The 14,913-nt window shown below is 40.9% G+C and overlaps 1 protein-coding gene across 8 annotated transcripts in view; it reads left to right on the top strand.

The window, feature by feature from the left end:
• AKT3 (AKT serine/threonine kinase 3) overlaps nucleotides 1–14,913 on the top strand; it is a 283,027-nt gene that overhangs the window by 26,478 nt on the left and 241,636 nt on the right. The window contains exon 1 of one of the 8 annotated variants that reach the window (XM_030557015.1): nucleotides 10,199–10,246. The exons of the other annotated variants lie outside the window; for them this stretch is intronic. The gene's annotated coding sequence lies outside the window, so the exon portion shown is untranslated. Of the gene's footprint in view, nucleotides 1–10,198; nucleotides 10,247–14,913 lie in introns of those variants that run through there. 8 annotated transcript variants of the gene reach the window in all.

The raw sequence follows: 14,913 nt of genomic DNA, 5'->3' as shown, positions 1-14,913 counted from the left end.
TTCCAGTTAAAATCAATGCTTACAGCCCATAAGTTCTTTTATCTCACTTGGAAGAAAATACACATTAGAGCAGGGGTTCTCAGACTTCACTGTACCACACCATCTTCTGCCAACCACAATTATTACATGACCCAAGAGGGGTGACGGAAGCCTGAGTCTGCCCAGGCCCCTGTATCTTGGATGATAGGCTCGGGCTTTGGCTCTATCTGCCCGCGCGGGAAGGGAGGGCAAAGTTAAAGCCCAATGGCTTTAGCCCCAGGCACGGGGCCTGTAACCTGAGCCCTGCTGCCCAGGGTTGAAGCGTGAGGCCCCAGCAAGTTTAAGCCACTTTGGGGTCCTGACCCACAGTTTGAGACCCACTGCATTCGAGTCAAGTGATAGTAAAGAAGACACATAAGTAGTGTTGCTCCATGACTTCTTTTTTAATGACTATAGTAAGGTTTCTTAAAAACATTTTTCCTATTTTATATTGTGAGTGTTTTCTTATTTACAACAAATTTAATGGCTGTTTATCTGGCAAAACTACAGCAGAGATAAAGCACAACTGAAAAAAGTAGCAAGAAGTAAAAACTGAAGAACAGTAAAATAATTTGCTGATAACAGAAACAGTTTTGGCTTCTAATTGTTTAAATACCTTTAGGTTATCCTAGCAGTGGTTTTCAAGAACAAGACCATTTGGAAACTCTTAAGATAAAAGAACATCCTTTTGTTTAAATTGTCTTAAGGAATCAAATTAAGATTTTGTTTATCCAGTATGAATATGAAACTCAACAGCTTATGCTCACAGTCCTCCAGTTTGTATAAGTAGGGGAGACTACAGAATAAGAATATCTGAATTGGTGCTGAAAGAACTCGGGAAGCTGATATTGGTATAATCAGAAAGAGATCTCTTTCTGTCTGGTTAGGAATACTAGCTTGCTTGGTCTCTTTTTTTGTATTTCAGTATCAGCTTTTTGATAGCATAATTATATGTAAATCAGAGGAGTAACTTCCCTTTATTGGTGGTGCTCACTCTTGTTCATATATTTTGACCAAGAGCCAAAAATGGACTAAAGTGTATAGCTAGGCTAATTAAAAAGTTGTAAACTAAATGAGTATTTTTGTATCTGACTCATTCATTTAGTTCTATTTCAAAATAAGAGGACTTGCTTTTTACTTGAATTGGGAAACTAGAAATGTGGGATAGCTGTATCATATGTTATCACCTTTGTAATACTTTGCAACAAGATTTCCATGATATATTTTGGGCATGCCTTTAACTGGACACAGTTCCAAATGAGACTCATCTCTTCTTACTGCAAGAAGGTTGTCTGGATCATGGTGTGACTGGCTCCATAATCTAGTTAAATCCAAGAATATTGTGTGCTGAATAACCTTTTAATTTTAGCAATGAGATGGTTTGTCTAAATAGCATGGCGTGCAGAGGCAAAGACTGTCATTTGGCACAGTGACCTCATATTTTTATTAAATTTCATTGAAACCAGAAGAAGCTGAAAAAAGAATCCTAAACCACCTCCTGTACAGTGGTTCTCAAACTTTTTCTTTCGTGGACCACTTGAAAACTGCAGAGGGCTCGGCGCACCGTTTAATCTTTCCAGATGTTGTTTGTACCATTAGCTTACTTCTGTAAAGCTATATAAAAAAAGCTTAATGTTGTTTTGTTGTACAAATAAAAGCACACAACTCATATTTTAATATTAGCAGTCTTACCTTTCTAACGCGATGGATGTGCCCTCTCTCCTCCACCACAGCAGTTATAAAGCTGAGGCTGGGAAGGAGGGCCGTCTCTCCCCGGCAGCTGGAGCCCTGAAGCTGGGGAAAGTTGCCTCTGTCTCTGGCCGCTGCAGCCCTGCATGTCCCAAATTCCCACCGCCCCCTCCCATCTATCCCCTATTTCCCCTCAAGGCCGCCATCTCACCTTGCATGTGCATCTTCTCCAGGATCCAGACACCTAATTAGTGGAGCCACACCTATGCGGCTCCACTAATTAGGTGAGTGGCCCTTCATTCTCTTGTGTGCGGCTGCCCAGCTGTGCACCTTAGAGGGAACTATCCACGGACCACCTGAATGGAGTTTGGACCACAGTTTGAGAACCTCTGATCTTATAGAAACTGTATTCTGGAATGTATAATATGTACTAAAGGTAAAGTAGTGGTAAACTGAATCTTGTTTAACATGGCATATTTTCAGGTCTGGAACACACAAGATAATTTGTTTGGTTCTCACAGTAATTAATACTTTAAATTCTGAATTTCCTTCCTGTTGGTTGCTTAATGTAGATATTTGCCGTTTTGATAATTTTATTCATAATATGACTTTAAAGGTAAGTTACTATACTTTTAGGAGGAATGAATTTGACAACCTGATTGACTGTTCATTACACAGCAGGAAGCCTCCACCATAATTTTTGCAGTCTCATGAACTATGACATTGAGTCTGTAAATACATGGTATGTTTCTTATTAACTGTTGAGTTTAGAAAAGGACTAGGATATGAAAAATGAAATTTAATATTTTGAGTATTTAAGAATCTGAAATCAGCAAAAAAAATTTTCTGGTGATATTATTTGAAACAAGGCCTCTTTAATTGGCATTTTTCTGATAATTGGTTAATATTTCTTTCCTCTTTTGTAAATAAAGACATTTTGACGGCCTTTTTTTTTTCTTCATTTTAATTTATTTTGGAACAATGTGAGACTTTTTATGTGTTTGTTTAGAGACAGCATAGATAGCGATGCGTATAGTTTGGTCCAGTGCTTTCCATTATGAGACTCTGCTTTCAGTTGCTTGTAATTTCAGCAAACTTCAACCGTTTGGACTGAAATTTTCCATGCTGAGTGTTTGTCTCACTTAGAAATTTTTTTGAATATTCCAGTAAAAATGGTTTCTCTCTTCTCAGAACATGGTTATAGAAAAATATGTTTTAAGCCTGGCTTGACATGAATAATTAGACGTGGATGAGGCCTCATTTCTTGGGACACAAGGTTAGCGAGGTAAATGGATCAGCCAGGCTGGAAGCAGTGTCTGTGCTAATTAAGAGAGGTATATAGTGAGTAAGCTAACACAGAATGTTTGCCTAAGGGAGAATATCCAGGGAATCATTTACAATGGACAAGATAAGCCTGAAATGAAAGATGACATAAAGATTAAGTCATACATGGACAGTGCATAGACAGAGTATGCTGTATATGGTTTGATTCCTACGAAGTAACCACGCTACCCCCAAAATGTGTAATGCAATGGATAGAAAATGTAATTTGTAAATGTATATAAAGGAGGTTTCTGTGTAACTTTGGATATGTGGTATGCCCTGTACCCATCCAGTACTCCTTGAGTCTGATCAACTCAACATAGCTTTGCTGTATGCCAAATAAAAATCTGAGTGACAAAATCTGGAGTCGAATTGAGTTCTCAGGAAGTTCAGTGAAAAGAAGCCTTGGAGAGTATCTCAACATGGCGCTGCTGTGAATGTGTAGCTTTACTGTTAAAGATCGCACCTAGCAGTTTAGCAGTGGCATTGGAAGGTTTTAAATGTGAGAAGATTTCCAGGCACTGAAAGAGTGAGTTAACTCTAAAAAAGTGGAAGAGGTCTCGGGGAAACCTCGACATAATTTTTTTTATAGCCATTGAATTGAGAAGCTGTACTGCCTACATTCTCTGGAGCAGGGTCTCAGAAGTTGGGAAGAGGTCATCCTTGTGTCAAGGAGGTGCCTTTTTGCCGTTTCTGTGATAATTCACCCAAATTAAGCCAACAAAATTGCTGAGCACGTGTAAACTGCAGATACTTTGAGTTTTGAGAGTTTTATATTCTCCAAAGATTTCTTTTGTACTGAGAATGCTTCATCCCACGTTTTCAGGGGCTGAGCAGGACTTTTCCTGTATTACTTGTCTAGTTGCCAAAAACTGGAACTGTGAGTAGAGAGTCTCTCTCCTCTACCATTAATGCTTCCTGTGCCATTGCCCATGCAATGAGGAGGAGAAAGAGGAAACAGCCTGAAAATGAGGAGTTGTGATGAGGAGCTAGGCGATAATGGGGAGACTGGGATGTGGAAAACTGGGACTGAGGGTGGCTGACAAGGAGCTAGGGCATATGGGGCCTGGGCATGGAGCTGAGGTAGGGAATGTTACAACATGAACATGAACCTGGACATGAAGCAGAAGGAGGGGGAGGAACTGGAACAGGAACAGTGATAGGATGGGCGGGCTGGGGCAGAAAGGTCTGTGTAACCACTAGATATAACTCCCCATAGAAATTGGAATAGAACCCAGGATTGCTGATTCTCTGCATTTTTCTGCAGCCAGCAAACAGCTGTGAAACCCAGTGACAAAGTGTGTGCCTCATCTTCCTGTAATGACTGCATGTCACAGGATTTCAGCCTGGACAGGAGCCAGTCTTGCAAAGATGAGAGAACTTTCATGTCCCTGATGGATTTCAGCCCTGCCTGGAGAAAATCCCTTCTGATGTGGGGGCAGAACGATGAGTGCCTGGGGGGATAGAATTGATTTGGGAATTAAGGGGCAGCATTAATTGCTATGCAGAGATATTGGCAGGTGGGGGAGGTGAGAGCTCCGGAAGTAGGTTATTCTGTTTGTTCAAGTGGCAGAGGTCTGTGTTGTGGATCTAGAAGGTCTTCAAGTAGTGTCACTGTGGGTGCTCCACATCATGTGCCCATGCACCTCTTGAGCCTTTGATAGGAGATTTTCTGTTATCTGTGTCAATTCAGCCTGCTCGCACACACTATACAACCTTGTGTTGTGTCTCAAGGTGTAGAGGGCTTCACAGGTAAACCGCCCTAAATTCCTTCTCTACTTCCTTGGCCTGAGACAAAGCTCTAGCTTTTCTACCTTGTGCATGTCTCAGCATATTTTGTAGTTGTTTACTCAGCTTAGTGTTTATAGTTAAGTCTGTGAGTTTGTCACAGAAGGCACTGATTCCATAACTTTCCTTGACTTCTGCAGTGGCTGGTGCGCCTGGCTCAGGGGAAGCTCAGGCAGACCCTGTGCCAGGTGCACCGGCTGCTGCTGGGGCAATCTTGGGCCCCTGCACCCTCCCCCTCCCCCCAACACAGCAGAGTTTAGATGTGAGAAGGGGCAGGAGGTTGGCGTATGGGACAGGGTGAGGTGGGCTCTGGATGGTGCTTACTTGGGGGGGCTCCCCAGAAGTGGCAACATCCCCCTCGCTCAGGTCCTAGGCGGAGGCATGGCCAGGCAGCTCTGTGTGCTGCTTCTACCTGCAAGAACCACTCCTGCAGCTCCCACTGGTTGCAGTTCCCAAAGAGGCTACCCATCAAACATCTGTTTCATCTTTGTCTCCAGACAAGGCAATCATGCCTCCACAGTTGAAGGCTGATAATTTTTGCCAATTCCAGGACCTTGAAAAGATGATGGCAGACACCCTCCAAATATTGTTTGAGCAGGTTAGACTTGTCTCGCAAGCTCCTGGACATTTTTCACTTGGCAGCACGCACTCAGGTTGCTCTACCCATTAATGAAGCACTCCTGGATCTTGCAAAGACTGTGTAGCCAATTCTTGCCATCGTATTGCCAACTTGTAAATAGGCTTTTAAGAAATATGTCCCCACCAGGGACTTAGAATTATTGTGTTCTCTCCCCATCTGATTTCCTGGTGGTGGATGCTGTAAACATGTAGACCAGAAAAGGTTGAACCTTTTTGGACGAAACACCTACTTATCCGTGTCCCTTCAATTTTGGATAAAAATCTATGAGGTGATCATGGCCAAGTATGACTACATGAATTACCTATATTGAACATCTTCCATAGGAACATAGAGAAAACTTCCAGGCCATCATTAAATAGGGTCAGTTATTATCCAGAACTTCTCTCCTAATGTCCTTGGTTGCCACAGACACTGCTGTTAGATCCACCTTCACAGCCTTTGTCATATGCAGGGCATTGTGGCCCCAATTGTTGGGATTCCCAAGAGAGGTTCAAAATACAGTTGAGGACTTCCCATTTGATGGTCAGAGGCTCTTCCGAGAACTGTGGATGAGTCCCTGCACATGCTGAAGGACATCCGGGGCTATACTGAGGTCTTTGGGTATACACGCCCCACAAACAAGTTTAGATTTATTAAGTGTCGGATTGCTCAGAGATCATCCCTGGCTCAGTTATCTGGTTTTGACAAAATCACTGAATCTGCTAGAAAAAGAAAGAGATCCCAGAGGAAAAGAGGTTCCCATCCTCCTTCAGCCAGTACCCAGTCATAATCAAAACAGCAATTTTGGCACATTGGTCGAGGGCTTGATGACTTCCTCACTCTAGTTTGCAAATTGCAACCCTTGGCCCACCTCCCCGCTTTTAGAGACTGCATTTCCCATTTCCAACAGGTCTGGCAGTGTATAACAGACATGTGGGTAATGGAGGTTATAACATAGGGCTCCATAGTGCACTTTATGCCCCTCATTCCTTTTCAAGGACCTCTTTCAGAAGACTATACTGAGTGAAGAAGTACGAGCCCTCCTTTGTTTAGTAGGAATAGAACCAGTCTCATTTCCTCACGGGAGGAAAGTTTTACTCAAAGTATTTTCTCATGCCAAAGAACAAAGGGTGGAGGCTGATCTTAGATCTAAGACAACTGAACAACTTTGTAAATGCACAGGAGGTCTGGATGGTGACTCTAGCAGCGGTAATGCCTACTCTAGCAGCGGTAGTGCCTTCTCTAGCGATATGAGATTAGATTGAGGGCCAAAAAACACAGGATGCCTGTTTCCATGTAGGGATGCATCCTGCACACAAGAGATATCTGCACTTTGCCATTGGCCAGCATCATTTTTAATACCGGGCACTTCCCTTCAGCCTCTCTTTGACCCCAATGGTATATTCTAAGGTTTTAGTGGTAGTGACTGCTTACTTTCTGGAAGCAATCTGTCTTCCATATCTCAGTGATTGGCTACTCAAGGGACAATCCTACAAAGAAGTACTAACTTCCATCTAGACAGTTCTCTCCCTCTTCCCAGAGTTAAGTCTACAGCTGAACATAAAGCGGTCCAAGTTAGCCTCTGTACAGAGAATACAATTTATAGGGGGGATATTTGGATTTTTTGGAGCCAGGGTCTTCCTTCCCTGATTCATAGACAGATTCATAACTGTTGAATCTGGTCAGGACAATTCAAGGAAGCCCCTGTAGTACAGTAAGGAACTGTTTGCAGCTCCTGGATTATGTGGCAGCTTGCACCTTTGTGACTGAGCATGCAAGATTACACCTCTGCCACTTTTCAGGGCTGGTTCAGGAGGACCTGTTTCTTAACCAGAAGTGGCTTGGACAAACAGGTTATAGTTCCCCTCTAGGTGAAATCATCCCTGAGTTGGTGGAAAGATCAACACAATGTCTGCGTAGGTGTCCATTTCATCTTCCCAGCTCCAAAAATAACTGGGACAATGGATGCATCACTGTTAAGGTGGGAAGCACACCTATACACACACACACACACAGTGCTCAGGGCAGATGCTCACCTCAGAAAAGTAGTCTCCTTATCAACTTGCTGGAATTCAGGGTAGTCAAAAATGCTTGCCTTCAGTTCCTGCCCCTTACCAAGGGCAAATCATTAGAATCATTACTGACAATGTGGCTTTCATGTTCTAGATCAACAAACAGGGAGGAGCAAGTGCACTGAAGATAAAAATTTATGGAACTGGTGTATAGACCATCAGATTCAGACCTCGGCTGTATACCTTACTGCAGTCCAGAATGTCACAGCCGAGAGGCTCAGCAGGCGCTTCTCCCAGGACTCTGAATGGGTGTTGAACTCTCAGTTCCTTCATGAGATATGCCAGAGGTGAGGACTTCCATAGGTGGACCTATTTGTCACTTCTAGCGTCAGAAAATGCTCTTTACTCTGCCTAAGAGGATGAGTAAGCTATCTCTTTGAGAGACATCTTTCTACTTCCTGTTCTGTGCATTCCCTCCCACACCTCTTGTTCATCACTCTTAGAATTAGATCAGGCAAGACAGGACTAGGATTATCCTCATAGTACTGACCTGGCCAAGACAAGCATAGCATCCTTACCTGCTTTACTTATTTGTCCAATTGGTGCTCAAACTTTCGACAGTTACTCTTCTTCTCTCCGAGGATGTGGATCATGTTCTTCACCCCAACATGGGATCCTCCGCCTCCAAGCATGGTTCCTAGGTGGTTCATGGGATTAGAATTCACCTGCTCAACAGGAGTATAAGTATTACTAAACACTACAAGGGAGTTAATTCAAATTACTTACCTTAGAGATGGAAGAGATTCAACCGCAAGTGTCACCATCACCACCTTGTGCATGAACCTTTTCTGCTCTCAGCCATCTTGGATTATCTGATGAATTAAAAAAAATTGGGTGTATCAATTAGCTTGATTAAGGTCCATCTTGCTGTGATATCAGCTTTTCATTCCTCTTCTGTTTTTGCACATTCTATCTCCTTGAGATTTATTAAGAGCCTGGGGACACTCTACCCCAGGTTAAGGATCCTATTCTGCCTTGGGAATCTCAGCTTGGTACTTAAATACCTTATGGGACTCTATTTGAATTTGTGGCTACCTGCTCCTGGCTTCACTTTTCTATGAAGACAGTCTTTCTAGTAGCCCGCAGGGTTGGAGACGTTGGAGACTTGATGGTAACCACCTCCCCCCCTTTACAATATTTTCAAGAACATGGTCTCCCTACGACCAGGTGCTGTCAGATTTCCTTCTTAATCAGCCTATTCATCTGTGGATATTTTTTCCTAAACCACATAAATCTCATTGGAAGACTTCCCTTCATATATTAGATATACGACTGGCATTGGCCTTTTATCTGGATAGGACCCAGCAGTTTTGGAAATTAGCTAGACTTTTGCCTCCATCTCAGAAATGTAGAGTTCACAGTCTCTTTACAGAGACTGTTGAGATGGATCTCTGTGGGTATTACTGTTTGCTATGGTTCAGTTGATGTGTTGCCTCCCCAGCCAATTATAGCACACTCTATCAGATCTTAAGCAACTTTCACAGCATTACTCAAAAACATTCCAGTGCCTGAGAGATGCTACATGGGCTTCAGTGCATACCTTTTCTAAACACTGTGTGACTTGATTCACAGCATCAGATCCGATGCTGCACTTGTTTTTTCTATACTGTCTTCAGTCTTGAACTTGACTCAGAAGCTTCCTTCTCCCTTTGAGGATACTGCTCAGAAATGAAGCACCCATAGAAACGCTATTTGAAGAACCAAAGGTTACTCAGGTTGTAAGTGGTTCTTTGAGATGTATGTCCCTCTGGGTGCTCCACTAACTACCTTTTCCCTGTACTTCGGACTATTCTTGTTGAACACTGGATAAAGAAGGTACTGAGGGAGGTTCACCCATGCAGCCTTATTTATGATCGGAGTGTGGCAGTACGTGGTATAGAGCACATGTGTGGGCCGAAAAGACACTAATGGAAGATCTCTGATTGGAGGCTCGAGGCACATTTGCACCTGAACTAGAGCTCCAATAGGGACAGACATCTTGAAGAATCAGTTATTGCACAGGGCTAGTAACCTTTTCTTTTTAACTCTACTGATGTGAGTATGTATGGTTCCACAGGATCAAATTTTTGTTTTTTTCAGTTTGATTTTTTTTTAAAATCTAGGAAATTACATATTAAAAAAACTATATTAAGACTGTTAAGTCTGTAAAATCAAGAAGTCAAAAATTAGAAATGCCATAATTAAGGTTGCTAAATTATGGACTAGCCCAAGGATCGGCAACCTTTGGCACACGGCCCATCAGGGAAATCTGGCGGGCCGGGACGGTTTGTTTACCTGCAGCGTCTGTAGGTTTGGCTGATTGCAGCTGCCACTGGGTGCAGTTCTCCATTCCAGGCTAACAGGGGCTGCGGGAAGCGGTGGCCATCCCGACCCACCAGCAGATTTCGCTGACAGGCAGTGTGCCAAAGGTTTCCGATCCCTGGACTAGCCTGTTAGTGTAGATCTGCATTGTTTACTGTAAATGAACTCTCATTTTGTCACTGCGAGTAGATGATGCTTATGAAAAAATAATCATTTTTTTCCCTCTGATCAGAGACACGGAGACAACAAGCAAGAGAGGAGAAAACCAAAGGGTAGCCAAGCCTGAGAAGCTCCACATAGCCCAGTGAGGCATCTGAGTCCCACAAAGTGGGAGCAGAGCCTAAGGAGCTTTGTGAGGCATCCAAGATCCTCCAAAAGAGGAGCCAACCCAAGCAGAGCATGCATGATTCTATTTTGAACATTTGGAGAATCTAGTGTGAGTGACATCTCACTTTTTCAACTTAAGTATGCTTTCTGATCAGCCAAGAGGGTGATTTGAAAGATGCTCCATTTTATTTAGACTTCCCTGCCTGAAACTTTATCATGAATGAGTCAAAATAGTACTGCACTTATTACCAAAGTTAGTTACCAAATTCCATTTGAATCAGACCTCCCTTAATTTTAATTTGGCTATAGTGCCCAGGGAACAAAAAGGGAAACCTGTCAATTCTGTGTGTGAAGAAGAGCACTAATAATATACCCCTGAATTATGTTTGAGGATAAGAGGTCATGTATTTTGGTTGCTCTTTTTGAAGGCTCCGAGAAGAGATTGGTTACATCTAATGAGTCTGTGTTTCTTGGCTCAGGAGATTATAGCTTTTATCTGTTTTTGTTCCTTAAGAGCTCTCCCTATATTTTGCGACTGTGAGAAGATATGCTTGTTCTCTGAAATTGTGTAGCATGGTCAGACTGGAATAGCTACTTTCTTTCTCCAGACATTGTGGAGTTCATCTCAGATGGAAAATTTTGAAAATTTCGGTCAAATTAAAGAAATTTCCCAAACTTGTCAAAGATCAGTCCCCATTCAAGAAAGCAAAATGAGTTGTGCTATCTCTTCCTCCCTAGTTCTGCCATGTGTTGCTAAAGGTTTACCCATCTTCATTTATATGTCTTCTGCACTTTTGAAAATGCTGATTTAAAGGAAACGACCTGATAATTGTGGTAGTAGATGCTGCAGTTGAATTCTGAGTAACCCTGGTTGGTCCAAAGGGATTTTTGGAGAATTGAAACTGTTCTCTTAGCACTCCAGATCTAACCCAGATACTCAGCACACTGAGTAACTTATAGTTTAAGTGTGGCCTATCCTCTCTATCTTATTATGAGGTTTATCCTCTCTCTCTAAGTAGAGTCACTTCACAAATAAACCTGATGTTGCAAACTCTTGGAAACTTATTGCAAATGATGTTGCCTTTGCTGTGGGAAGTCACTTGATGGAAAAACTTCAGTCTTCCCATGACTTGGGGAAAGCCAAATGAGTGAGAGACTTTCCCCTCTGCCCCACTATGCCCTGTAATTTAGGGAAAGAGCACTAAACTGGAAGCATAGAAACTACAGTTCTAGTCCTTCCTCTTCTGATGGCTGCTGTTAATATTTCTGTGTTCCTCATAGCTCTTATTATGAGTCAAGGCCACATACTGGTACTTTGGGAAGTAACTTGCGTCCATCCATTCCAGGATAAGATAATGAGACTTGTCAGAAGGTCACTTTAGTCAGAGCTGGGAATAGAAAGAGGCTTATAATACAACTCTTACCTGCTTTACCCCCACAGCTTTTCAGAAGGAACTTGCTAAATTAGGTACTTCTGTAATTTATACTAACAGTGTGGCTCTCTAGTGGCTAAACCACAACCAGAAGTTTATTATTCAACTGCTGCCTCCATGCTATGATTTCTGGTCCTACAGCTCAATGGGTCCCAGGTTCATTTCCTGCAGACTGTGCAATCAGGGTGTGTTACATTTCCCGGCAGTGTCTGTAACTCAGAGACAGTTTAATCACAGAGCCAGGAACAGAAACCAATAGTCCTTTATGCCTTATGTTCCAGTGCTGTTTGACAACTACCTGTGCAAGCCATTGGTAATGTGTGTTGTCTCCCTGCATGGGTGATCTGGACACAGGATAACAGCTTTCTTTCCCTCTATCATTTACTCCTACACCTGAAATGGAAGAGGTTTGGACTAGATATGAAGTTTCTGGATCCAAACTCTGATCCTAGAATAATTTTTGAAATGATTTTATATTGCAAAATACCTTAGAAGTATTTGGATAATGTGTTAATATTTGATTTCCATTTTTTAGTGTTTTTGTTTTGGTTACACTGAACTGTCCTTGTAAATGGAAGACTGAGGGCTTGCCCTACACAGGTTTTTTGCACCAAATTAACTGTATCAGCTAAAAAACCAGCACATTTAACAGGCACAATCACTAGTGTGGGTGCAATTATATCAGTATAAAAGTGTGTAGTGGTATATAGTCTGTTCAGAGAAATTTACCTGAAAGTTAGTTAGCTGAAGTATTAACTTGACCCTGTCTGTATCCTCCAATAGTCATAATAACTGATTAATTGCAATTTAATTTATTCAGGTATAACTCATTCACAAGCTTTTATTTAATTTAAGTATATGGAAAGTTTTAAAAGTCTCTATTATCCCATTATTAAAACATATTTGGGACAAAAACAACACAAAAAACCCTGTCACAGATGCTAAATTTCCATTTTTTAAGAATCCGGTTAAAATTAATTTTAACCCATAAGGTAAATTTGTTAGCTAGTTTAAGTTCTCAGAAAATTCATTCTGTCTCCAATGAGTAAAGTGTGTAGAGTCTGAGGTGTATGCACTGTATTTTTCATACATAACAAGGCGGTTGAATTCATGCTTTAAGTGCAAAATAGAACATAGCTATGAAGTGTCAGTATAATCTTTAATCAATTAATAAACCTCGTTAGTGCCACTAGATTGCAGTGTGTTGAATTTTCTTAAATAGAAAAGGTTTTTTATTTTAAATTTCTGAAGCCAGTAACTTTACCTGACAGAATCAATATAATTCAAACTTTTAAAATAAATTTCATGAATTTTTAAAAAATTCTATCCATCCCAATGAGACTACTCACATACTAGATTTGAAAGTGTGCATAGGTATGTATATAGTTTGAAGCTGTGATATTAGGTCGTCCTGTTTCCCAAGTGTGTAAAGTCAACATTTCTTTGACTTTGAGTTTATTGTTAATCTTTCAAGTGGCATGTTGGCAATAAGAGCCAAATCGACTTTTTTCCATTCAAAGTAATATGCCAGGCAGTTCTGTATTTTTGATATGGCATTCTATCCATGTTTTTACTATGCATTTTTTACTACTTCTGTCTTCTTTTTTCTATGGGTCATATTATGCCATAGTATCTGAGCACCTCATGATGTTCAGTGTATTTTTCCACACAGCACCCTTGTGAGATAGGGAAGTACTGTTATGCCTATTTCGTAGGTAGTCTCCCTGTGCCACAGTTTATTGTGATTTACTCAAGATGTCATAGGCAGTCTGTGATGGGGTTAAATCTAGGTTTTCTAAGTTTCAGGTTAGTGCCCTAACCACTGGATCATCCTTCCTTTGATTCAAAATGAAGAGACCAAGTAAAGTTGTGCTTACTCTTTTGAGTTAAGTGGCCCAGTCCTTTGCACTCCTTACTGTATCTTGATTATGTGTTTGTGGTTTCATTATTGGAGGGTACCTAATTTCTCACTTACAATTTTTTGAATATAATTATGATTAATTGCACAATTAAAAGAATTAATCATAATTAATTGCATGAATAATTGCACTGTTAAACAATAATATATTACCATTTAGTTAAATATTTTGGATGTTTTCTACATTTTCAAATATATTGATTTCAATTACAACACAGAATACAAAGTTTACAGTGCTCACTTTATATTTATTTTTAATTACAGCTATTTGCTCAGTAAAAAAAAAAATAGTTTTTTTCATTTCACCTAATACAAGTACTGTAGTGCAATCTTTTGATCATGAAAGTTGAACTTACAAATGTAGAATTATGTTTAAAAAAAAACTGCATTCAAAAACAAAACAGTGTAAAATTTTGGAGCCTGCAAGCCCACTGTCTTACTTCTTGTTCAGCCAGTCGCTCAGGCAAACAAGTTTGTTTACATTTATGGGAGATAATGCTTCCCTCTTCTTATTTACAATGTCACCCAAAAGTAAGAACAGGCATTTAATGGCACTGTTGTAGCTGGCGCAAGATATTTATATGCCATATGCGTTAAAGACTCATATGTCCCTTCATGCTTCAGCCACCATTCCAGAGAACATGCATCCGTGCTGATGACGGGTTCTGCTTGATAACAGTGCAAAGCAGTGTGGACCGACGCATCTTCATTTTCATTATCTGAGTCAGATGTCACCAGCAGAAGGTTGATTTTCTTTTTTTGTGGTTCGAGTTCTGTAGCTTCCGCATTGGAGTGTTGCTCTTTCAAGACTTCTGAAAGCATTCTCATCCCTCTTAGATTTTGGAAGGCACTTCAGATTCTTAAACTTTGGGTCGAGTGCTGTAGCTATCTTTAGAAATCTCACTTTGGTACCTTCTTTGCATTTTGTGAAATCTGCAGTGAAAGTGTTCTTAAAATGAACAACATTTGCTGGGTCATCATCCGAGACTGCTATAACTTAAAATATATGGCAGAATGTGGATAAAACACAGCAGGGGACATACAGTTCTCCTCCAAGGAGTTCAGTCACAAATTTAATGCATTATTTTTAACGAGCGTTATCAGCATGGAAGTATATTCTTTGGGATGGTGGTTGAAACATGAAAGAGCATACGAATGTTTAGCATATCTGTCACGTAAATACCTTGCAATGCTGGCTACAAAAGTCCCATGCAAATGCCTGTTCTCACTTTCTGGTGACACTGTAAATAAGAAGTGGACAGCATTATCTCCTGTAAATGTAAACAAACTTGTTTGTCTTATCGATTGGCTGAACAGGAAGTAGGACTGAGTGGACTTGCAAGCTCTGAAGTTTTGCATTGTTTTGTTTTTGAATGCAGTTATATAACAAAAAAAAATCTACATTTGTAAGTTGCACTTTCATGA

Source organism: Gopherus evgoodei, chromosome 3 (assembly GCF_007399415.2).
Source record: "Gopherus evgoodei ecotype Sinaloan lineage chromosome 3, rGopEvg1_v1.p, whole genome shotgun sequence".
NCBI classification, from domain to species: domain Eukaryota; kingdom Metazoa; phylum Chordata; order Testudines; family Testudinidae; genus Gopherus; species Gopherus evgoodei.
The sequence above is the reverse complement of the archived record's forward strand: the minus strand, read 5'-3'. Positions and strand labels throughout refer to the sequence as shown.